The sequence below is a fragment of the Oncorhynchus mykiss genome, chromosome 19, assembly GCF_013265735.2.
Source record: "Oncorhynchus mykiss isolate Arlee chromosome 19, USDA_OmykA_1.1, whole genome shotgun sequence".
In the NCBI taxonomy this organism is placed as follows: domain Eukaryota; kingdom Metazoa; phylum Chordata; class Actinopteri; order Salmoniformes; family Salmonidae; genus Oncorhynchus; species Oncorhynchus mykiss.
Genome location: NC_048583.1, coordinates 26,074,834 through 26,100,941, shown reverse-complemented (window position 1 = coordinate 26,100,941; position 26,108 = coordinate 26,074,834). Strand labels below are relative to the sequence as shown.

General features: G+C 41.7%; 1 protein-coding gene across 6 annotated transcripts in view; it reads left to right on the top strand.

The window, feature by feature from the left end:
* efcab11 (EF-hand calcium binding domain 11) overlaps positions 1-26,108 on the top strand; it is an 86,247-nt gene that overhangs the window by 42,411 nt on the left and 17,728 nt on the right. The gene's annotated exons all lie outside the window — the stretch shown is intronic.

The following is a 26,108-nucleotide window of genomic DNA, read 5'->3' as shown; positions in this document are numbered from 1 at the left end:
CGGACCTTTGACACCTAGGACATTTACAGTATGTGACTGGACCTTCTCAAATAGTACCCCCTGCCCTACATAGTGCACTACTTTTGACCAGGGCCCGGTTTCCCTAAAGCATATCAAGGCTAAGTTCATCGTAAGAACCTTCGTAGAAGCATACTTAAATCTCCGAGATGTTTCCCCAAACCATCATTACTAATGTTGCACTTGAAAATGCTTGTTGTTTACGGACTGCCTCAGACCACTCGTCGAACAGCTAAGTGCGTCGTTAAATATTTTTTTGCCCTTCCACGTCACTTTATACACAGAAGATCTTGGCTAAACATAATCTCTCTGTGTCCGCCGATAACTTCAGAACAAAGTTGACTACAAATACAAAGTTGCCAATGTCTTTGCAATTGTTACAAACATGCAAAGGATAAAAATATGCTTCAAACGAAAACCGAGGTGACTGCATTAAAAGACGAATACAGTATAGGTTAGGCCTATATATTTCAATCATTTTGAGATCAATTTAATGTCCATTCAATTGAGTTCTATTTTGTAATTGTAGGCTACTGTGTAACATATGCGCAATGATGTGTGAAATCTACGATGGTGCATTATTATAGGGTAAGCATTAGAATAAGCAACCTCAATATTTGCAGCCATCAGGATAATATATCTAGGAGCTGATAGGTCATCAAAAGTGCCGATTTTAACATGTCAGTATTGACGATGTGAATGGAGAAAGCTGATCAGAGAGCCCAGGCTCCTTCTCCCTCCCCTCTCCGGTCTCCTTCTCCCTCCCCTCTCTGGTCTCCTTCTCCCTCTCCTCCCCGGTCTCCTTCTCCCCATCTCCTCCCCGGTCTCCTTCTCCCTCTCTCCACTCCGGTCTCCCTCTCTCCTCTCCGGTCTCCCTCTCTCCTCTCCGGTCTCCCTCTCTCCTCTCCGGTCTCCCTCTCTCCTCTCCGGTCTCCTTCTCCCTCTCTCCTCTCTGGTCTCCTTCTCCCTCTCTCCTCTCCGGTCTCCTTCTCCCTCTCTCCTCCCCGGTCTCCTTCTCCCTCTCTCCTCCCCGGTCTCTTTCTCCCTCTGTCCTCCCCCGTCTCCTTCTCCATCTCTCCTCCCCTGTGTTCAGTTAGGCTACCTTTAAAACAGCATGACAGAAAGCAAAGGGAATGAATCGAGGAGAAGGGAGGGGGCCTGGCATGGAAAGTGGGGGAGAAAGGGGGAATGAGCAAGAGAAAAGGAAAATAGTAATATTTAGTGTGAAAGTGGGGAGTTTAAAAAAACTAAAGTGTGTTTGTGTGTGTGTGTGCGTAGAGTTTATCTGTGTGCCATGGGCTGTGTTTAGTCCAGATTATCTCTCCAAAGTGATACATAATAACACTTGCTCTGAGGGAAGGAGGGAGGAAGAGAGAGAACATGCTTGTTCTTCACACACTTCGGAATAAAACTAAAACAAGTTCGTATGTGTTGCAGTGTGTGTGCAGCAATGTGTTGTGTGTGTTCTCTCTGTCCTTTCAGTCCCTTGGCATGTCCTTTCTGTCATAATCACAGAACAATGGATCACAGAATCACACCATTAACACCACACAAGCATGTGTGTTTGTGCACACAAGCATTCTCTAACACACACACATACGTGTAAATACACACACACACATTTACGGCGTGCACCTGCTGCCTCCTTTTTATTTGCTCCAGATTTACGGCCGCGTGCCGCCGAGCTCTTGCTCACACACACCATTAACACAGCAACCGCTCGCCTGGTTACTGTCTCCATGACAACGTGGCAACGCAGTGCCTACCATCGCACCTTCAGCAGAACCTGCAGTTGTTATTCCCCCTTTCCTTTCTCTCTTTGACCCTTTCTTTCTTTCTCTCTTTTTTGTTAGTTATTTTTCTTTCTATCCTTCCTCCTTTATTTTGTTCTCTTTTACCTCTCTCTCCCTCCTTCCTTTTTTCTTCTCTCTGTTTTCCTCACCCATCCCTCTCGGGCTTTCTCTCTAACTCTTTTGTTGTTCTTCCTCTGCTTCTCCTTTGTTGCTCCTCTCTCTTGGTCTCCACAGCAACTCTGTCTTGTGGTAGCCCTTTACACTCGGAACCGTATACGGGTTAAACATGGCAGATTTGGGAAGTAATAAGCTCTTAAATTGGAAGGTAAGTGGCAGTACAGCAACATGCTATACATGGCGTCAGAGCTCTGGCTCTGCTGTATGGGTTCTCAATGACAGCCGTTCTGAACTTGAGCACCGCATCTGACAAGCAGTTGCCCCCATCCCTCCCGCTAATTGGGCAACTTTTGCAAATGTTTTTGTTGTCTGAGTGATGGAAATGCTATAAATGTAAGATGGCTCAATGTATTTTGCAAGAAAAGACATTGAGGATTATAATCAACACAGCTTTGATGTCGTACAAGCAAACACACGTGAGTCCAAATGTCCACTTCACATCTCCAAATCATACATTTCATGTCATATATATACAGTGTCAATGTTTAGTATCACTATGTTTGATGTACAGTTACAAGATGACATGTCACCATACCCTGGGTTGTTCTGAACAGAATGAGCCAATGTTTGTTTGTGAAGGAAATTCACTGCGGCATACACACCTGGATGCACTCATGACTCCTTTCTATGCGCACCAAAATGACCACCAATGGCCTTGTGAAAGGCTAACACTTTGAGATCGTACTTATATAACTTAGCTAGTCATGTGTGTTGGCAATAGATCAAGCTTTCAAATCACATGACCCAGATTGTGATTTTTAATGGACCGTTTTTGGATTATGTAAACAACGACAGTAATTGTGATGCTGGGTCGTGTTCCAGACGAAACAACTACAAGTGTGCTTGCTGTCGTTCCTCAATGGCACAGCTAGGAGAGCTAAAAAAGGTACCCCTGTTGAAGACTTTTCTTTGAGTTATAAAAGTGCATTGAAATTGCTTAGGAACAGTGCACACCAGTTATTCCTCTCATTTAAACCATTGTATTTTTTTGTCTTCTGTTGTACCAACCCCACGTTTTCTCCCCAATTTCGTTGTATCCAATTGCGTTCCGATCGCTGCAAATCGGAGGTTGACCGACATGGTGTGAATGGCCGATGTGAATGCAATGTACTTGGCCATAATCGGCATCCAAAAATGAAAAACCTGATAGGTCAATGTTTTTTACTAAATTTAATTAAACATTAATGAGTAAAAGCTTATTTCCTGATATAATTAACTAAATGTATTGATTTTTATTTTACCTTTTTTTAACTAGGCGAGTCAGTTAAGAACAAATTCTTATTTTTGGACGATTTTTCATTTTTGGATGCCGATTATGGCCTAGTACATTGCATTCCACGAGGAAACTGCGTGGCAAGCTTGACCACCTGTTACGCGAGTGCAGCAAGGAGCCAAGGTAAGTTGCTAGCTAGCATTTAAACTTATCTTATAAAAAACAATCGATCTTCACATCATCACTAGTTAACTACACATGGTTGATGATATTTCTAGGTTAACTAGCTTGTCCTGCGTTGCATATATGCAGTGCCTGTTCATTTATCATCGAATCACAACCTACTTTGCCAAAAGGGTGATAATTTAACAAAAGCACAATCGTTGCATGAATGTACCTAACCATAAACATCAATGCCTTTCTTAAAATCAATACACAGAAGTATATTTGTTTATACCTGCATATTTAGTTAAAAGAAATTCATGTTAGCAGGCAATATTAACTAAGGAAATTGTATCGCATCTCTTGCGTTCATTGCACAGGGTATATGCAACAGTTTGGGCTGCCTGGCTCGTTGAGAACTAATTTGCCAGAATTGTACATAATTATGACATAACATTGAAGGTTGTGCAATGTAACAGCAATATTTAGACTTAGGGTTGCCACCCGTTCGATAAAATACGGAACAGTTCCATATTTCACTGAAAGAATAAACATTTTGTTTTCCAAATTATAGTTTTCGGATTTGACCAAATGAATTACCAAAGGCTTGTACTTCTGTGTTTATTATATTATAATTAAGTCTATGATTTGATAGCGCAATCTGCCTGAGCGGTGGTAGGCAGCAGCAGGCTCGTAAGCATTCATTCAAACTTAACTGCGTTTGTCAGCAGCTCTTAGCAATGCTTGAAGCAGAGCACCGTTTATGACTTCAAGCCTATCGACTCCTGGGATTAGGCTGGCAATACTAAAGTGCCTGTTAGAACATCCAATAGTCAAAGGTATATGAAATACAAATGGAATAGAGAGAAATAGTCGATGCGTCATAATTCCTATAATAACTTAAACCTAAAACTTCTTAAGTGGAAATATTGAAGACCTGGGAATATTGAACCACCAGCTTGCATATGTTCTGAGCAAGGAACTTAAACGTTAGCTTTTTTACATGGCACATATTGCACTTTTACTTTCTTCTCCAACACTGTGTTTTTGCATTATTTAAACCAAATTGAGCATGTTTCATGATTTGTTTGAGACTAAATGGATTTTATTTATGTATGATATTAAGTTAAAATAAGTGTTCATTCAGTATTGTTGTAATTGTCATTATTATTATATATAGGCGAGTCAGTTTATATATATATATATATATATATATCGGCCGATTTAATCGGTATCGGCGTTGAAAAATCATAATCGGTCGACCTCTACTGCAAATCCCCAACAGGCTCAGGAGAGGCAAAGGTCGAGGAAACACTGTTCAACTAACGCCCGAGAGGCAAAGGTAGAGGAAACACTGTTCAACTAACGCCCGAAGTCAGCCTGCAGGTACCCGGCCCGCCACAAGGAGTCGCTAGAGCGCGATGAGCCAAGTGAAGCCCCCCCTAACCCGGACGACGCTAGGCCAATTGTGCGCCTCCCTATGAGACTCCCGGTCATGGCTGGATGTGACACAGCCTGGGATAGAACCCGGGACTATAGTTACGTCTTAGACCGCTGTGCCACTCGGGAGGCTTTCAGGAAGAGTCTTATATCAAATCAAATTGTATTTGTCGCATGTGCTGAATACAACAGATGTAGACCTAGCTGTGAAATGCTTACTTACGAGGCTTTAAAACCAACTAAGGTAACTAGAAATAGCTAATAAAATATTTACTAAATAAACAAACACAATAAAATAACAATAACGAGACTGTATGTGTGAGAGTACAGGTTATTCTAGTTAATTTGTATATGCAGGTAGGGGTAAAGTGACTATGCATAGAAAATAAACAGCAAGTAGCAGTAGTGTAAAAACAAAGGGGGAGTGGCATGTCAATGTAAATAGTCAAATGGGTGGCCATTTGATTAATTGATCAGCAGTCTTATGGCTTGGGGTAGAAGCTGTTAAAGAGCCTTTTGGACCTAGAATTTGGCGCTCCGGTACCACGTGCCATGCAGTAACAGAGAGAACAGTCTATGACTTGGGTGACTGGCGTCATGGGTGACTGGAGTCATTTTTTTAGGCCTTCCTCTGACACTGCCTAATATATATGTCCTGGATGGCAGGAAGCTTGGCCCCAGCTGTGTATTAGGCCGTACGCACTACCCTCTGTAGCGGCTTACGATCGGATGTCGAGCAGTTGCCATACCAGGCGGTAATGCAACCATGTTCTCCATGGTGCAGCTATAGAAAGTTTTGAGTATCTGGGACCCATGCCAAATCTTTTCAGTCTCCTGAGGGGGAAAAGGCGTTGTCGTGCCCTCTTCACGACTGTCTTTGTGTGTTTGCACCATGATAGTTTGTTGATGATGTGGACACCAAGGAACTTGCAACTCTCGGCCCACTCCACTACAGCCCCGTCGATGTGAATGGTGGCGTGTTTGGCCCTCCTTTTCCTGTAGTCCACAATCATCTCCTTTGTCTTGATCACATTGAGGGAGCGCTTTAGTCAATGAACAGCATTTTTACATAGGTATTCCTCTTGTCCAGATTGGATAGGGCAGTGTGCAGTATGATGGCGATTGCATCATCTGTTTATCTATTGGGGCGGTAAGCAAATTGAAGTGAGTCTAGGGTGACAGGTAAAGCAGTGGTGATATGGTCCATGACTACTCCCTCAAAGCACTTCATGATGACAGAAGTGAGTGCTATGGGGCGATAGTCTTAGTTCAGTTACCTTTGCTTTCTTGGGTACAGGAACAATAGCTGCCATCTTGAAGCATGTGGGGACAGCAGACTGAGATAGGGGGAGATTGTCCATAAACACCTCAGCCAGCTGGTTTACGCATGCTCTGAGGACGCGGCTAGGGATGCCGTCTGGGCCAGCAGCCTTGCGAGGGTTAGGTAGCGGGCCACGTCTGGGTCGACGCGAAGAAGGTGTTTAGCTTGTCCGGAAGGAAGATGTCATGGCTGGTTTTCCTTTTTGTAGTCCGTGATTGTCTGTAGACCCTGCCACATACGTCTTGTCTTGTGTCTGAGCCGTTGAATTGCGACTCCACTTTGTCTCTATACTGACGTTTTTGTCTGTATGATTGCCTTATGGAGGGAATAACTACACTGTTTGTATTTTGCCATATTCCCAGTCACCTTGTCATGGTTAAATGCAGGGGTTTGCGCTTTCAGTTTTGCACGAATCCTGCCATCTATCCACAGTTTCTGGTTTGGGAAGGTTTTAATTGTCACAGTGGGTATAACATCTCCTATACACTACCTGATAAACTGGTGGTGTGGGCACTTTCTAATACCCTAACTCCACCGCTTGCGTGTGTGAGCGTTACAAAATACATTTAGAGATCTATATTATTCAATTATTGCACCCACACTGCTCGCACGCACCAACGAGCGTCTGCGTTGCCAAGGGCTTAAATAGAAGTCAGTTCTATTTGTGACGCAGATTGTGCTGCAAGTCCAGTCTCTCCCATCTCCTCATTGGTTTATAGAAGCAGGTACCCACGTGCCATCTCCTCATTGGTTATACCCACGTGGGTGACTGAAAGACGAATGAGGTTGGTGACGGTAATGCACCTAATTTATGAAAGTTGCCAATCGCAATATAAAGTCCAGAGAAGGAAACGCCTGGAAGGAGGAGAGATGACTGGAGGTTGACCGCTTTGTGTGGATTAATTGTCGAAGTAAAGAACCTTGTGCATTTCAGGTAAATTAACAACTCAAGTTATATCCCAGGACCAATTAGCTAGAAACAGCAAGCTAGCTAAATAGGACAAATTAGCTAGCAAGTGCAAGCTAGCTAGCTAAATTGCCATAAATGTTTAATGCTTTTCGACCTGTCACCAAATTAATGTAATTGGTTTAGAGTTTGTTTTGATATTTTAATCTGCGTGTTGTGATCGTGCTTGGTGTGCTGGGGGGGACAAAATACATTTATGCACGATGGTGCCCGCGCGCAGCCGGTTTGGGTTCCGTGTAAGTCGGACAAGAAGACCACTCCGAGTACCTCTCCCCTTCCTGCTCGGTGCGGATGTTTCCTGTAATCCATGGCTTCTGGTGGGGATATATACGTATGGTCACTGGGGAAGACGTCGTCGATGAACTTACTGATGAGGTGACCGAGGTGGTATGCTCCTCAATGCCATTGGATGAATCCCGGAACATTTTCCAGTCTGTGCTCGCAAAACAGCCGTGTAGCCTAGCATCCGTGTCATCTGACCACTTCCGTATTGAGGTGAGTCACTGGTACTTCCTGCTTTAGTTTTTACTTGTAAATAGGAATTTGGAGGATAAAATTATGGTCAGATTAGCCAAATGGAGGGTGAGGGAGAGCTTTGTATGCATCTCTGTGTGTGGAGTAAAGATGGTCTAGAGGTTATCATGTTACTGAATGTGTCCAGATTACGGTACATAAAATCAAGTGTAATGTTTGGATTCAGTCTTGTCAGGTGAACTATTATGTACTCACCTTTTGGTCTAATCATTTTCCCATTATCTAGAAACTGTTCCCTTTCAATTGCGACCATGGTTATGCATATGCTTTTCATATTTCTTCTTGAAGAAACATTTACATTTAACCCTGTCCATATAGACTAATTCCCACAAGTGTAAAGGGTTAAACACCTACAGCACTGAGGGATATTCACCTCTCTCCTTTCTCATCTCTCACTCCTTAATTGAATTAAATCGACATTGCAAATTGTTTGCAGAAATACTCATGCGATTCTAACACTGAGGATCCAATGGACAGTTACATTGGACTTTCTACAGTGGAGCGTGGACTTTAGGGTACCTTCACTTTAAACATGTTCCTTTTTTAAATGAACAAATTACAATTTCTTCATTTCTACTTCTTCATAAACATGATTACTCCAGCCCCCCTCGGCTAACTGTTGTTATTACAAATCCACTCTAGTGAAGAGAATGGATCACATTACACTGTTGTGAATTGAAACATTTCACTCTTATCAGTGGCTGTTTTTAATTTGACTATATCTGAGTGCAGCACTTGAGTGGGAAAGATTAGTGGAAGTTTAACCAAAGACCAAAACGTGTGTGTGTGTGTGTGTGTGTGTAATCTGCAGGAAATGGAGCCTGATGAATAAGTGAATTAATTATCATTCCTAAATTAAACTTTCTGCTGTAGTTTGGGTCCTATTAAAGCAGTGCGATGAGGAGGCTGCTCTGTTAACTGTGTGGTAGAAAGAGAGAATATGCTAATTTACCCCACCATAAGTTCTACCCCTCCAGCTACTTTAAGAGGTTACACGGAGTACCTCTCAAACTTAGCTAATGCCTCTACATCGCAACTATTTATTCCCTTCATTCTGTTCCCCTCTATTTAAGTTCCTCTTCTCTTCTCTTGTCCTGGAATAGACTTATCCTCTGCAAATAAATGTTTCTTATTTTCTTCACTCTCTCCATTCCTCATCAGTGAGTGCTCTTAATGGGGCAGATACTCGCCGATCTGTATCACTCTCTCACTTTCTCTTTCTCTGTCTTTCAAACCTCTTGTGTTTACCTGCTCAGGAGATGTCTCTATCAGCCCAGCCCAGTCTCCCCCTTTTTTTTTCATGAATGTTTCCTCTGCTCCCTAGTCTTCAGGGTATTCCTTTGTTTGTCTAATCACAGTTTCCTATCCAATTTTGTTATTTTTATGATTGAATTGTCCCTTTGTTTAGCAGGTGTCTGTTCTTCCATTAGCTGGTTATTTGTAGGGAAGCAGCTTCCTCTAGCATATTATCAGTGTATTTAAAATGAAAATGAAAATAAATAGAAAACACCTGCATCTTTGATGAAGAAGCTGACAATCACAGTAGTCTTCTTCCGGCTAACTTAATATTTCCGATAGGTTTAAGTCTGTCGTTGAACATGATCAGATTTCTGAAACTAGAAGTGTGCTGTTTTTAGCTTTGGTTATCAAGGTCGCCCCCTTCTTTTTCCAGATGTGTTCTCTTCATTGATGCTGACAGTTTCCCTGGCTTGGGATCCCAATAGGCAGTAAAACACACACACGTCTCATTAGAATTCCTGTGTGGTGGGGGTATGTGGTAGAAGGCTAATGTAATCGTCATGGTAACTCCGTACAGTAGCGAACAGAAGTCCCAGAGGAGTTGCCCCATTTCTTGCTCCCTGATACGTGTGTGTGTGTGTGTGTGTCAGACAGACAGTGCTGAGTTTTCTGTTCTCTCTGAGCTCTTGAACCCCGGGTCTGTGTGTGCGTTAACACGCGTATAACATGATAACAAGGTGTGGAGAATACTATTTACCTGCCTTAGGCTCCGAGAGATCTCGTCCTCTCTCCATCTCCCCTCCCCTTCTTTCCTCTCTCTCCCTTCTTTCTCACCATTCCCTTTCTCTCTCCCTCCCTCCCTCCTCCTGCAGTCCACCTGTGAGGAAAGATTCTAATCACGGAGATGAGTGGAGGAGCCTGAGAGGAAGAAGGGATCAGATAAACGAGTGAATACATTAATTAAAGAGGGGAAAGAGAGGGCATCTATATCTGATGGGTCCTAGAAACCACTGCAGTGCTCTTTTAGAGAACCTGTGTGTGAGACGCTGAGTGGATCAGATGGCTGTTATGTGAGCAGTGCTTGTGTCTCGCCTCGCACTGATATGCCCTCCAGCATCACACACACACACACACGCCCACTAACATAAGCTCAAGTCTTTGATGTCTAAGGTTCTTTATTAAAAGCATTCCACTACTGTGTGTGTGTGTGTGTGTGTGTGTGCACTGCATGCCTGTGTGTGGAGCCCTTACCCTAATATTTTAGCTAGGCAACAAAGATTATTATTTGTTTCGAAGTTAGCTGCGTACCTCGGAGCTCCGGTATCAAACGTAACATCACTAGTATAGCCCCGTTCACATGCTAGGAAGCTCTGAAATTTCCGACTTGCTAATTTGATGAACGTCGGCACGTGATTAACTGCAACCAATTAGCATGTCGGACATTTCCTTGTTTCGACTAGCCCGTGAACACAGCATGATGCTGTGTTGGTAACCAATTGGAAATTTACCACACACTACTGAGAAGAATCCACTCCAACTGGTAATTACTAGTGGGAAAGAATGAATCGAGGATTATAATATTTTAGCTAGGCAAGAAAGTTTAGACATAGGCAGATTAATTATTTAGGTCACAAGGGTCACCACCTTTCTGAAGGGGGAGTACATGGGCTGCCTTTCAAACCTTGGTGATAGTACCAGATATAATCGTCAGGTTAAACATGGGTTTATGATTCAGCAATCGGGGGGCAGAGAGCTGCAGCAAAAAGGGATCAAGCATATCCGCTCCATTAATCTTAAGCAAGGCATCTAGGACATCACACATAGTAAAGTGTATTGAAAACAAATGTTCACTAGAAGTTGACAGGTTAACCGTCGAGTCAGCTAGAGGCTGGCAGAGGGAAGAGCAGTCGATTGACTGACCAGGGTCAACGACACCACCGTTTCTCTCAAATGAAAAGCCTGCCGAGATTATAACATTATGATTAAGAGCATCTCTTATCCCATTCTTCTCAGTTATGATGACAGTCAGACAAAACTTGCTTAGGCAGGGAAGAAGAGGTAGTTCTACACTTCAGGGCAGTTACTGTTTTCCAAAATGTTGTAGGATCACCAGCAGTCAATACAGTACATCTGTTTCTCAATTGCCTGAAAGCTTGCCAGTCAACTACAAAGTCAGTTTTCCTTGCTTTGGCCCATGCCTGATTTCTTCTCTGAATGAGCTTTGATAATTATGAAGAAAGCTCATACCCTTGGTTATCTTTATCTGTAAATTGTTTTAAAGGGGCGTTTTTGTTTGGAATGCTCTGGATTGACGGACGACAGCGTGTTCCAGTTCCCGCGAATATCCAGCGACTTGGCACAGAGGAGTGGGACAACATTCCACAAGCCACACTCAACAGCCTGATCAACTCTATGCGAATGAGATGTGCCGCGCTGCATGAGGAAAATGGTGGTCACACCAGATACTGACTGGTTTTCTGATCCACGAACCTCATTTTTTAAAGGTATCTGTGACCAACAGAATCTTCAAATCTGTATTTCCGGTCATGTGAAATCAAATTAATTAGGCCCTAATCTATTGATTCAATTGACTGATGCCCTTGTATGAACTGTAACTCAGTAAAATCTTTACAATTGTTGCATGTTGCCTTCACAGAATCTTCTGTTGGCAACATGCACATCACTGACTGATTGTCAGCATACTGTAGCAGCAGCAGCCTATCAGAATATTGCAGGTGTAGTTTATTGGAACTCTTTTTGGTCTCACTTCCTTACCAAACCATCAAGTCAGTGAGTGTGATGGATTAGCTACTGTAAATTACTGTTCATTTTACAATAATCCACCTGCAAGTAGTTGACAGTAAATTATTTAAAATTAAACATGAACTTCCTGTGTACCAGAAGCCATTAAGCTACTATAAAATGTACAGTAACCTCTGCACAGTGCAGCTCTTGTCACAAGCTCTTACAAAGATTGCAGCACTGACGTTGTCAAAAGAGGCGCTCAACCTTTATCAACACAACGATAAAACCACTTAAACTGGTTCAACATTCCGACTGACGGTTGGCACAAATACAACATATTTTAGACCATGCCCCCAAATATGCTAATGAGTGCCCCCACCTACATTTCAAAGTTCAGTATAGCCTTGTGATGGGAAACCGAGGCTTTCTGAAGGCTTCGGAGCTTTCACCAAATTTTGCCCCAAAAAAGGGTTAATTATCGGTTCACAGTGCATATTATTGACATCTGTGTGATTATCAGATATAAACATTTTTCTCCACTGTTTTCATCAAAACTCTGTCACGCAGCGTTACGTCATTGACTTTAGTAGCCTATAATCAGTTGGAATACCAGGTTTCCATCATGCTTCCCTTCAAGTTTACTATTTTTCTAAAACTGAATATGGCATTATTTAGGATGCTTAAGACAGAAGCCTATAATATACAAATTAAAACAAATTATTTGAACAATACTGCAGAAAGTATTTCTCTCAAAATAGTCTGCCTTCAACCCCATACCCTCACGTCCCTAAATGTCCCGTAGTTCCCTACTCTACCTGCGAGGCTACCAGTCAGGTGAAACTACATGTACAAAATCTTAACTAGATTTGTAAGTATGGTGTCCAGTAGTGGTCAGTGTTTGAAAGCTTGGAATCGAAGAAAGCACCGGAACCACAGCGACAACAAAAAAAGCACCTGATCAAACAAAGCTTCGGATACCATTGATGACGTACTTCTGATAAAGTGATACACACATCGGCACACTGCTTCGAAGTTAGCTGCCTAGCGATTTTGACGCATGCCTCAGAGCTCCGGTATCAAACGTAACATCACTAGTATAGCCACGTACACATGTTAGTCGAAACTCTGACATTTCCGACTTGCTAATTCGTTGAATGCGACTAACTACAACCAGTTAGCAAGTCAGACATTTCCTAGTTGGTAACCAAGTGGGAATTGGGAATTTACCACATATGACTGAGAAAAATCTACTTGAACAGCCCTTCTACTGGTAATTACTAGTGGGAAACTCGTCTTTCATCCTGAGCTCCTACTTCTCCCACATGCTGACCTCTGACATCACCTACTAAGGAAATTACCTTTTATAACAGCATTTTCGGCATTTAACCTTTTTGATCTCCCCATCCCGGATCCGGGTTCGTGAATACAGACTCAAGCTCATTACCATAACGCAACGTTAACTATTCATGAAAATCGCAAATGAAATGAAATAAATATGCTAGCTCTCAAGCTTAGCCTTTTGTTAACAACACTGTCATCTCAGATTTTCAAAATATGCTTCTCAACCATTGCAAAACAAGCATTTGTGTAACAGTATTGATGGCTAACGTAGCATTTAGCATTAGCATTCAGCTGGCAACATTTACACAAAAAAACAGAAAAGCATTCAAAAAAATCATTTACCTTTGAAGAACTTCAGATGTTTTCAATGAGGAGACTCTCAGATAGCAAATGTTCAGTTTTTCCTGAAAGATTATTTGTTTAGGACAAATCGCTCCGTTTTCTGCGTCACATTTAGCTATGAAAAAACCCCTGTATCCAGGATTGTGTAAATCTATCAGCAAGCTCATTAGCATAACACAACGTTAACTATTTATGAAAATCGCAAATGAAATGAAATAAATATGCCATCTCTCAAGCTTAGCCTTTTGTAAACAACACTGTCATCTCAGATTTTCAAAATATGCTTCTCAACCATAGGAAAACAATCATTTGTGTAAAAGTAGCTAGCTAGAGTTAGCATTTCGCGTTAGCATTTAGCGTTAGCATTAGCGTTAGCATCCAGCACGCAACATTAACAAAAACATAAAAGCCTTCAAATAAAATAATTTACCTTTGAAGAACTTCTGATGTTTTCAATGAGGATACTCTCAGTTAGATAGCAGATGCTCAGTTTTTCCAAAAAGATTCCTTGTGTATTAGAAATAGCTCCGTTTTATACATCACATTTGGCTACCAAAAAAAATCCATAAATTCAGTCCTCAAAACGCAAACTTTTTTCCAAATTAACTCCATAATATCGACTGAAAACATGGCAAACGTTGTTTAGAATCAATCCTCAAGGTGTTTTTCACATATCTCTTCATTGATACATCGTTCTTGGACACATGCTTTCTCTCCTGAATCCCAGGAGAAAATGCCCGCACCTGAAGATTACGCACAAATTTAGACAAAGGACACCGGGCGGACCTCTGGAAAATGTAGTCTCTTATGGCCAATCTTCCAATGATATGCCTACAAATACGTCACAATGCTGCTAAGACCTTGGGCGAACGACAGAAAGTGTAGGCTCATTCCTTGCGCAATCACAGCCATATAAGGAGAGAATGGAAAACAGAGCTTCAGAAATTCTGCTAATTCCTGGGTGATGCATCATCTTGGTTTCGCCTGTAGAATGAGTTCTGGGGCACTTACAGACAAAATCTTTGCAGATTCTGAAACTTCAGAGTGTTTTCTTTCCAAAACTGTCAAGAATATGCATAGTCGAGCATCTTTTCGTGACAAAATATCGCGCTTAAAACGGGAACGTTTTTTATCCAAAAATGAAATAGCGCCCCTAGAGCTCTAAGAGGTTAAATGCAACAACAAACATTAATAAAAAGGTATTGTTAATATGGTTTTGAACACTTTGATAGCTGTACTTTTAGTTTAAGGTTTTATGCAGCCTGTTGGTCATTAGCCAGTCAGCTGTTCTCAACGAGTTCAAAACACGTGAATGCATCCAACTGGTATTTACAACTTCACAATTGGTAAATTCCCACCTCTTACATGGTTACCTCTTACATGGTTGCTAAGTTTAAATGCAAGTGAGGCATGCCAAGTTAATTTGTAGGACGGTGTCACGGCTAGCTGAAGGACTGGACCAAGGTGCAGCATGGTAAGAGTTCATTTTAACTTTATTTAAAAATGACGCTGACAAAACGAAGAACAAAAAAACAACCGTGAAGCTTTGGGCTATGTGCCCTGAACAACTACAAAGTTGTGTGCCTGGAGACAATTGAGACGTGGATTGTGTATGTGTGCCATTCAGAGGGTGAATGGGCAAGACAAAAGAGTGAAGTGCCTTTGAACAGGGTTTGGGTAGTAGGTGCCAGGCGCAGCGGTTTGGGTCAAGAACTGCCCCGCTGCTAGGTTTTTCACACTCAATAGTTTGCTGTGTGTATCAAGGATGATCCACCACCCAAAGGACATCCAGCCAACTTGACACAACTTTGGGAAGCATTGAAGTCAAAATGGAAAGAGAAGTCAAATTCACAAATTTCAATTGTGAAAATGTGTTTTTGCAACAAAACACCTCTCTCTCTCTCCTTCTCTTTCTTGTCCTGTGGCCTGCCTAGGGAAATTATACCCATATTTCTATACCGGGGCTGGAAATCACTGGTTTGTTTGTCTTTTAACCATGTACAGTCTTTATGTGATTCAATTCATGCCATATACCGAAAAATCCCGATACGATAAATGCAGACAGATAATTTGTTCTTTCGACATGGTGGGATCTTTTTGTGTCGGTAAAATTCATTATTCGAGAAATGGTGGTGGAAGTTATTTTTATGAACAAATATTGATATAACAACCATCATATCGACGTAAACTTGGGAGTCGTGCAATAACATGGTTTGTGGTCCTCCCCACTACGACTCAGGAAACCATGCAGTTTAAATTAGGCTACAGATGAAATCAGTTATGATGAACTTCACAGGGTGGTGAAAGTGCATGGTATGAGCTTGGTGCTCCTTTCCAATAAATGTCGAGGGGCTTATTCTGGTGACATGATGATCAATGCTTGACTGCCATTTTGACAAATAAAAACATTCTGGCTCTATCCACAATCTCATCATATAGACTATCCTACCCTCACTCTATCTGCAAGATGTTCACTAAAGTACATATTCCAAGACCAGAGTAGGCACATTTTGCTATTTGAAGCAACCGTTTTTGTGATGACTATCAGTTGAGTTGAAAATGTGATGGAAACGCATTGAACATTCTATTTTTATTTGTTACTTGAAAACTTGAACTTATCTGCAACACGACAGTTTGGTGGAAACACACCATTGCTGGATGCGCCTATTTTCTATATGCAGATATTTTTATATTCACATAAAATCTGTCGCCAATTGGATGGAAACCTAGCTGTCTCTCCTCTCCTATTTTTCTTACACACTGTCTATCCCTCTTTCCTTTTATACTGTTTTTTTTTTTTTACCTTTCTCTCCTTTCTTTCTTTCTACTCTCTCTGTCTTTCTAAACCTCTCTTCCAGAGGTATGGTGGCTTCTTAGATCTTGGCGGGAGGTCTATGCTGATTTGACAAATTCTGCTTGGTCAGAGCTGCGTCAGCCATTGCCCTCCGAAGGTCAATGCTGATCTGTCACTGCAGTCAACTAGTTTAACTTTTACTCCATCAATCCTTTTAACTCTGTCCTCTGTGTAACACAACCTTTATGCTATGTTGGCACCAAATCTATGGGACATTTGGTGCCGAACAACATGGATGCCAGTTTACAGAGCGATGGATGAGAAGCCAATTGGTCTTGGCTACATGAGTATACTATCAGAGGTCTCTGTGACTTGCAAATGTTTGGAGACCAGCTTTCTTTGTGAGGGGAGCAGTAGATGTAAAGTGACTGACTGGAAGCCATTCCTCACAGTGTGAGAGTTACCAGTAGCTACACAGGAGCAGATATACATAGGTTATTAATGTATAGGAAGAAACCGATTGAGAGAAAGGTCCACATTACAATTCAGCCCAATATACTTCTCTTCCCTCAGAAAAAAAAGCTCCCTGTTTCTGAAAGTCTAAAAATCCAGTTAAATCCCTTAACAGGCCAGAACTGGTCAGCGTAGCCACATTAGCCCGTGGATAGCGTTCAAAGGAGAATGTCTCAAGAGGAGAAGGAAGTGTTGGATGGTTGTGTGGACTGGGACAATGTGCTTATTACGATGGTCCTGGAGTGTTGGCCCAGTTAAAAACAGGATTTAGCCTAGCAGCAGAGACCGCTTTAGCATGCACTGTCTGTCTGGCTTTGAGAGCTGTTGTCTTGGTAACAGAGTTCTGTTCTCAATGAGTGCTGTTCAGGGGCTTTAGACATGGAGCGCATGCTTATCTTCTCGTCTCTTCTCGTTTTGTTACTCCTCTTCTCTCATCCCTCTCTCCTGGACATTTAGCAGTGTGATTAATCCGTCCAGCAGATCCATGGAAATACTGCTGCTGGTCGGTGATAAAACACACAGTGCTCCCATTGGACACACACCATGTGTGTTTTGGTGTGCATGCGTGTGTCTGTGCCGCTGAGAGAGGGTGAAGGAGGGAGACAAAGATGAAGAACGACAGAAGAAGGAAGAGGGTATGATCGAGAGATTGACACCATGACAGATTGTTGGGGGAGAGATGGCGACGGGTAGGGAGAATAAAATACATTGTGGAAGAGAGAAGGAAATGTGACAATAGAGGTTGAGACAGAAAGAGTGAGACACAAACTCACAGTATCGACTTTTCCTGAGAATTCACCTTTTTGTGTGTGATGAGAGATCATTGGTCGCTCCCTATCAAACACACAGCTGTCAGTGCGCTGGGAAGTGGCATTTGTGTGTGTGTATTGTCACCTGATATTAAACACTGCCATCTTCTAAGTGAGGCTGATAAGTTGCCTGGGACACTTTTGGGAAAGGTCGTAGGTCAGCGTTTCCCAAGCTCACTCATCGGGACCCCAAAGGGTGCACATTTTGGTTATTGACCTAACACTACACGGCTGATTCAAATTATCAAAGCTTTATGATTAGTTGATTATTTGAATCAGGTGTGTAGTGCTGGGACAAAAAAAACAGTTTGGCAAACCCTGTCGTAGGTTATCGTCAAGGAGGGCTTTCCACTTGAGCACTGTGTGTGTTCGTTTGTTTGTGTGTGTGTGTGTGTGTACCGTGTGTGTTTAGAAAACAGCAACAGCAAAAAACCTAAAGAGAAGAATCCCCCCCCCCCCCCCCCCCCACCCGCTGTGAGGAAGTAAAATAAAACAGGAGTTACTCTTGGATAAAAGGTACAGGGTGCACAAACACATATGCATTTTTTATAACTTTCTTTTTTATTATTAAATATTAAAACATACAATGTACCTGCAGTGAAGCCGCTCAACATTTACATTACATTCAGTCATCTAACAGAATCCCATCCAGAGCAACCAGGGTCAAGCGCTCGGCCCAAGGGCAAGTCGACAGATCTCCCACCAAGTCAAAATGGGGGCCTGAACCAGCTCCCAACCGCCCTCCCACAGTTCCCCGAGAGCTGCCCATCAACCATATTTTTTTACTTTTATATTTGACCATCATGCTATCCCCTGCCCAGCAACTCCACTCCAACTTGTCTCCAGTTCCACATCCCAACCCTCAGTTTCCCTCAGCACGTCCCACCTATCTCTGCTGGCAACCCTCTTTGGTTTTCTACACACCATATATCTGTCAACTATGCTGTGATGTTTAACTTACAATTTGAATCTATCTAATCGAATAGAATCCACAGATTGCGAGTTGAAGATGAAATACTTTTACTAAGAGTATTAGTATATTAGTAATTGACTGACCAGGTCTCTCCAGGTCTCCCAACAATGCTATTTCTAGGGTAAATTTTACATTCATGTAATTTCTTTAGCCATTCCAGAAACTGAGACCAGAAACAGGCTACCTGTGGGCAATGCCAGAACAAATGGTCTATTGATTCTATATCCTTGTTGGTGGCAAGAATTCTGTACAATAATTTTAGCAATCTTGCGTCATTTTATATATCAACTTTATACACCTTGTGCCATGGAATCGGTTAATCAAAAAATCTCTTCCCAGCAATTTTGCAAACTGTATGGCACAGCTGTCAACATCCTGGTCCTCAAATGAAACTGGTATACTATTTATGCTATTTTTGTTCCTCTGCCGGTTTTGATCCTTTACAGTATATTGGACAGACAGACCAGTTCCCTACCTCCTCCCGCTGCCACCGGCCTCCATTTTTGGGGTAATGCTATAATCAATTGGTTGTAATCTTGGATTGAGCAGAGCTTCCCACACAACTCCATTAAAGACATAAGTCTACCATTCCATACAGGTATTTAATCAACCAGCACATTTGAGTTCAATCATAATATTTGTGGTAATATTTGTTTTATCTTTTCCGGCGGATGAAATTGTAACCAGCTCTGCAATGCTTGTTTGAAAAAGAGAGATCATTTGAACAAGGTTTCATTTGAAAGTAATCGAAAATGAGACATGGCAATTTTTGGATGAGCTTTTCTTAGTAATCTACTTGAGAACCATTTAGGGTTCAAATAAAACTTTTGAATAAGTGAAGCTTTTAGAGAGAGGTTTAGTGCTTTTATATTTAATAATCTCAACCCAACCAGTTCATATTCATTGTATAGATAGGCACACTTTATCTTGTCTGGTTTATCATCCCAGATAAAGCTAAATATTTTTTGCTCATATCATTTGAAAAACGAATCATCAGGAGTAGGCAGCGCCGTAAGTGAGAGAACTTAACCAGTCACATTTTTCCATAAATACACATATTTACCTATCCATGGTTGCAGGATCTTGTCTATCTTACTCGTTTTCTATTGAAATTCATTGTGGAGAGCTCATTTAGGGCGGCAGGGTAGCCTAGTCGTTAGAGCGTTGGACTAGTAACCGGAAGGTTAGGTACAAATCTGGCAGTTAACCCACTGTTCCTAGGCCGTCATTGAAAATAAGAATTTGTTCTTAACTGACTTGCCTGGTTAAATAAAGGTAAAATAAAAAATTACAGATTTTGTGATATGAATCCCAAGTATGTCCTCTTCACCATCAGCCCATTTTAAAGGTTAACTGTAGGGTAATATAAAAGTAGTTTTTTAAAGATCCAATATGTAATATGGTACACCTATCAAAGGTTTTAGTCCCGAGAGGCCAGAAAAGTTATCTAGATCTTCAATGAGACATTGCAGGGATCTAGCTTGCGGACTTAATATAAAACTTATTGACATTCATGGACAACTTTGTTTTTAAGCCTTGGATTTCTAATCCTCTAATGTTGTTATTTAATCTGATTTTAATAGCCAGCATTTTGATGGCTATAACAAATCAATATAGTGACAGTGGACACCCTTGTTTAATTTCTCTTGACAGTTCAAAACTCTCTGAGAAGTAGCCGCTATTTACTATTTTACACCTGGTTACTTTTCATCCTGATCAGACTTTTTTTTTTTACATGGGCGACACATTGGAGATAATATACGACAACTACTAGAAATAATAGAACAACGTGTGTGTAACAGTGATAACACCAAGTAAAACTGAAATGATAACTTAAAACACAAAATATAAATATTAATTAACAAACTTATAGCTTATTAGACACATTTCCACTTCCTGAACACATATATTACTAAAATAAAAAGCATAGCCTTTTCTTGGTAAAATGCAAAAGTAAAAAAGAAATAAATACAGTAGTCTTTCCACCATATAGTCAGACACATTCATCTCTAGCAGTGCAGGAGATGCCATGCCTGGTAATCATAGAGGATTTTGAAAAGGCATTTTATAAAGTAAGACTGGATTTTTCAATTTCGGCGAGTCTCTTATTCAATGAGTAACAGTACCTGGTAAAACCTTTAATTCTGATTTGTATGCATTTCGCTAGTATTTTTGCATCACAACATTGAAGTGTAAGGGGCTCCAGTTTTTTAGACTGGATCTTTTTATTTGCCATCTGGGTCTTGTTTTAATAATAGTGAAATCAGACCTTCCTGCGGAGTACCTGACAAATGACCATTTCTATAGGAGTAGTTAAAACAAGCTAATAATGGAGCTTTAAGTATGTCAAAAAAGGCTTGATATATCTGTTCCATCAAGCCCTGGGGTTTTTCCAGACTGAAAGGATTTAATAGCCTCAAAGTTATTCCTCTGTAATTTGACCTTCGCACTGATCTTTTTGTTAATTTTCTATTTGTTTTATTGTTCGGAAAGAATTCCTTACAGTAATCGTCATTCAGAGGGTGAGGATGAGACAGAAAAGAAAATATCTGTTTAAAATATTTAGCGTCCTCTTTTAAAATATAATTTGGGGAATCATGGATGACTCCATCTTTAGTAATGAGATTTTGGTAAAAGACCAAAAACAACTCAAATAAGCAAAGAGAAACATCAGTCCGTCATTACTTTAAGACATGAAGGTCAGTCAATTCGGAACATTTCAAGAACGTTTCTTCAAGTGCAGTCGCAAAAAACATTGAGCGCTATGATGAAACTGGCTCTCATGAGGACCGCCACAGGAAAGGAAGAATCATTGTTACCTCTGCTGCAGGGGATAAGTTCATTAGAGTTAACTGCACCTCAGATTGCTAGCCCAAATAAATGCTTCAGAGTTCAACTAACAGAAACATCAACTGTTCAGAGGAGACTTTGTGAATCAGGCCTTCATGGTCGAATTGCTGCGAAGAAACAACTACCAAAGGACACCAATAATAATAAGAGACTTGCTTGGGCCAAGAAACACAAGCAATGGACATTAGACCGGTGGAAATCTGTCCTATGGTCTGATGAGTCCAAATTAGACATTTTTGGTTCCAACTGCCGTGTCTTTGTGTGACACGGAGTAGGTGAACGGATGATCTCTGCATGTGTGGTTCCCACCATGAAGCATGGAGGAGGAGGTTTGATGATGTGGGGGTGCTTTGCTTTGTCTGTGATTTATTTAGAATTCAAGGCACACTTAACCAGCATGACTACCATAGCATTCTGCAGCGATTCGCCATCCCATCTGGTTTGCGCTTTCATTTGTTTTTCAACAGGACAATGACCCAACACACCTCCAGGCTGTGTTAGGGCTACTTGACCAAGAAGGAGAGTGATGGAGTGCTGCATCAGATGACCTGGCCTCCACCATCACGCAACCTCAACCCATTGGGGATGGTTTGGGGGTGAGTTGGACTGCAGCGTGAAGGAAAAGCAGCTAACAAGTGCTCAACATATGTGTGATCTCCTTCAAGATTGTTGGAAAAGCACTCCAGTTGAAGCTGGTTGAGAGAATGCCAAGAGTGTGCAAAGCTGTCATCAAGGCAAAGGGTGGCTACTTTGAAGAATCTAAAATCTATTTTGAGTTAACAAAACTATGTTTAAGAAAAGTACAACATGTCTAAAGATGACTTTTCAACAATGCTTGCTCACTTCATAGAAAATGTATTATTGTATCCCTTTTCATGACGGTGTAAAATATCTTACCGGTGATGAAATGTTTTCCACAGTCATCGGGTGCCCACATTTCCCACTCTCCCACGTCGAATAGCCTGAAGCCACAGAGCTCTTCTCGCAGGCTCTATTTCCCTACGTGGGAGCATTGTGAACCGTAGGTCAGAATTTTAGACTTGTTTACATGTACATTGAACCACGCAGCAGCTTTTTTAACAATTTACAACGAAGTTGGCTCTTTTACAATGGAGGTCAATTGGAAAGAATGTTTGTTTTCCCCAATTTTGTGGGTGTGGTTGAGGGGAATTCCTTATTATTATTATTATTATTATTATGTGAATATCAACTCAGAGTATGACTGCCTGGTATTGTGATGCAATCGTTTCCATGGTAATGTAGACTGTTCATTCAAACTCATGTGGCTCATGCAATGGGATGTTTTTTTTTTTATGTCAATTGAGTTTAATCAACAAACCACAGCACATATTGATGGGTACACTTTCTGCTTTTACTTCCTGCTTTTAGTCCACCCAGTATGCCATCATTGACTTGAATGGGGACGTTTTGTTCTTTAGATTTCAATGGTAGCACATGCAGTCAGGAGCGAAGGAGAGGGCAAAATGTGTTTTTTTTAAAACGGCTATTACGGTGACCGCTGTCGTTTTTTGCCTGACTAATAACCGTCATCCAAAATTCCATGACCCTCACAGCCCTTTTTCTTAGTCTCTGAGAGTACAATTGCTCACACAGAGGTGGGCCAGCAGGGGGGAGAAAGCGATTGAGGGAGCGATACAGAGAGGTGATGTACAGATAAGGCTGAAGGGAATGTGTATGGAATAGAGAATGAAGGCGGGTTGTGTTTAGTAAATGAGGAAGGTGACATAGTGGAGAGAAGGGAATAAGGGATGGACAGAGGCGAAGGAGAGGGGAATTGAAGTGTGCAGGTTGGGTGAAGGGATGTGAAGAATGCCATGCCCTGTGACAGCTGAGCAGCCAGTGGATTGTGTGTGTGTGTGCGTGTGTGTGTGAGCATATCTGATCTCTGCACTCTAGTTGAAACAAGCGGCTCAGGTCAGGACAGGGAGTGTGTGTGTATGCAGTGGTGTGTATTCATGGATGCCAAAGGAAGCCTGGCTTCCCCTAAAAATGTACAAAGATAAAAGTATGAAATACTTTTTCATCTCTCGGTGTTTCGTAATTTTCTTTAAATTCGCAAGAGGCTGACTTGCGGTAACTCTCCAGTGTTCTAAATCGATATTTGTTTACTAGTCTGAAAATGTCGGCAACATTAACTTGATTGACCATGGTTGTAATGCGGCTTTTGATTGTCCACCGCTTTTCTTCCCCCTGGCTTGACTTCCCCAGTGATTTTACCCACGCACCGCTACTGTGTGTTTGTGTACATGGTTTATGTCTCTCTGTAACTTGTATGTGCACGTGCAATGTATATTTTTTTTCATGTCTCTCTATAGAGTGTGTGTAAATGTGTGATTGGGGTCAGCTCTTCCTCTGTGTATCTCTGTCGCCATCGTCCTATCACATTCCGGAATGCCCGTGGGCCCTCTGACATCACTGCCACGGCTCCCTTGCGCCATAGCAACAAGAGATTATGCATCTGTGTCGGCAAAATCAGGAAGCCCCGTTAAATATTCTATCCCCTTCTAATCTCTGATATAGGGTCATACACTGTGGACACTATGGGTCAGATACAGAGAGCCAGATGAGGGAGGGGGGAGAGATAGATATGGGGGAGAGAGAGACTGATGGATTGAGGTGTTGGAGTAAGATACAGTATTCAGAAGTAGATATAGAGATATAGCAGACAGCTATATAGTTTAAACAGAAAAATGACAGATACAGAAAGCAATGTAGTGTAGCCAGATAAAGGACGGGGAGAAGAGGGGGTGGGACACATGTAAAGAAAGACGGAAAGGGATAGAACCCCACAGTGGAGGTGTCATAATACCCATAAAATCTAGCGGTCAAACAGGGAAATGGTTTCAATCGTTTTTCCACCTTTCATTTTTCCCATAGGGGACTTTAGAAACACTTCAAATAAGGGCTGTTTCATATATAGGCTTACCCTGGCGTGTTGTTTTGATAACCTAGTAAATCTCTCTAGGGCAAGGTGCCTTTTATCAATATATTCGGATCTCTTTACTCTCAGCTTTGAAAATGCTAATTAGCATCAAAGTAGACGACATGCAAAACTACAAATCCCTGCAAGCTCCGGCATATCATCTGTAGCTGATACCTTTGTTAACAGATATTGTGTCAATTTAAAACTCGCCAAAGACAGTTCACAGAATTGTCCATTTAAAGAAATGTAGCCTATTAATTCATTACCACATTTAGCTAACATTAGATAGTTAATCCATAGATTCTTACCTTTGCCTCGATTCAGCAGTCTCTTCCAGATCATGGCATTTGTAGTTCTTTATGATAGCCACATTAGCAGCTAATTAGCATTTAATTTGGGGGGGGTAAATACAGGCGAATATATTAATAAAAGGCCCCTTTTTCGAGAGAGATTTATATGGTTATCAAAACACAGTTTCTAAAATCCCCTATGAGGAAAATTACTAGTGGGAAAATGATTGGAACCATTTCCCTGTTTGACCTCTAGGTATTATGACTCATACTGGGGTACTCTATTAGAGGGATGATATTTGTTAGGTAGTGTGTAATGGTATCAGAGCTGAGACACGGCAGCAGAGCTAAGCCTGAGGTAATCCACAAAGACCTCAACTGCACCTGGGACCAAACAGCACAGTACCCTCTCACGGAACCACAGTACGATACGGTGCTACATCATAAACGGTACCTCAACGTATACTGTGCCCCCATGAATGAGCTAATACAACCATGTAATTAATTACAAGGTGCTGCATCACAAACTGTATCTCAGCATATACTGTGCCCTTGTGGAAAACCAATACGGTTCAACCAATATCGTTTTTGAAAAATATCAAGGCCAAAGTTCCAGAAACTCAGTTGCTCTGTTTTCTCTTGCTCCTATTCCCCCATTCTTTCCTCCTTTCTCTCTCTCCTTTCTCCTTAACTCAGATTTTCTGTTTACAGTAGTTCCATTCTGCTGAATAGCTGTAATTAACATTCTAATGAACTAATCGCAGGATTCCCGTTGTGTTTCAAAGTTAGCGAGCTGCGTTCAGAAGCTTTTCTTTACGTAATGCCCGGGTAACACTGGAAGCTCCATTCACGTGTGTGTATGTGTGTGTGATTTATTAAAACAATAATGGGAGTAGACAAGGACTCAATCAGGCACGTGTCCTAGCGAAGCCTGTTTAAACCTCCTGCACCAGCTTTGTACCAGACAAACACACACACAGCCCTCTGTCTGGCCCACTAGATGGAAATAGCATTGGAGCCACGGCCCTGTAAGGTAAACAACGTGTCAGCATTGCCAGGTTGGGTGAGGGGAGTGTGTGTTCTATAAAACGTTTTACTTAAACATTTTAAACTGGTGAACTAGCTTAATGCTGCCAGTAAGTGACACGTCTGTGTTAGTTTGAGTCTGTTTCAGATGACTAGCTATGTCATGCTCCTGTTATGTCCTTGCTGCAATAATGTAATGTTTCTCTCTCTAGCGTGATGTCTGTGACCGAGTAAAGCAGCCTCACTGATGGGGGCTTGCTGTACCTGGGGTGGCAAGTAGCCTAGCGGTTAAGAGCATTGGGCCAGTAACTGAAAGGTCACTGGTTTGAACCCCCCCCCAAAGCCAACTAGGTGTGTCCGTAAGCACTTAACCCTAATTGCTCCTGTAAGTTGCTCTGGATAAGAGCGTCCTTCTAAATGGTGTAAAATGTACTGTTGCTGGGTTTGTCAGTGATTGACATCAATAGATTTGTAACCAGCTTCTGTATCTGATTGTAGGGAGAGCCAGCAGTGTCATGATGGGGTGCATGTACACACACACACACACACACACACACACACACAGATGAACGCGTGCACAAACAAATGTTCTGTCTCTCTCTCCCTCCTCCATCCGT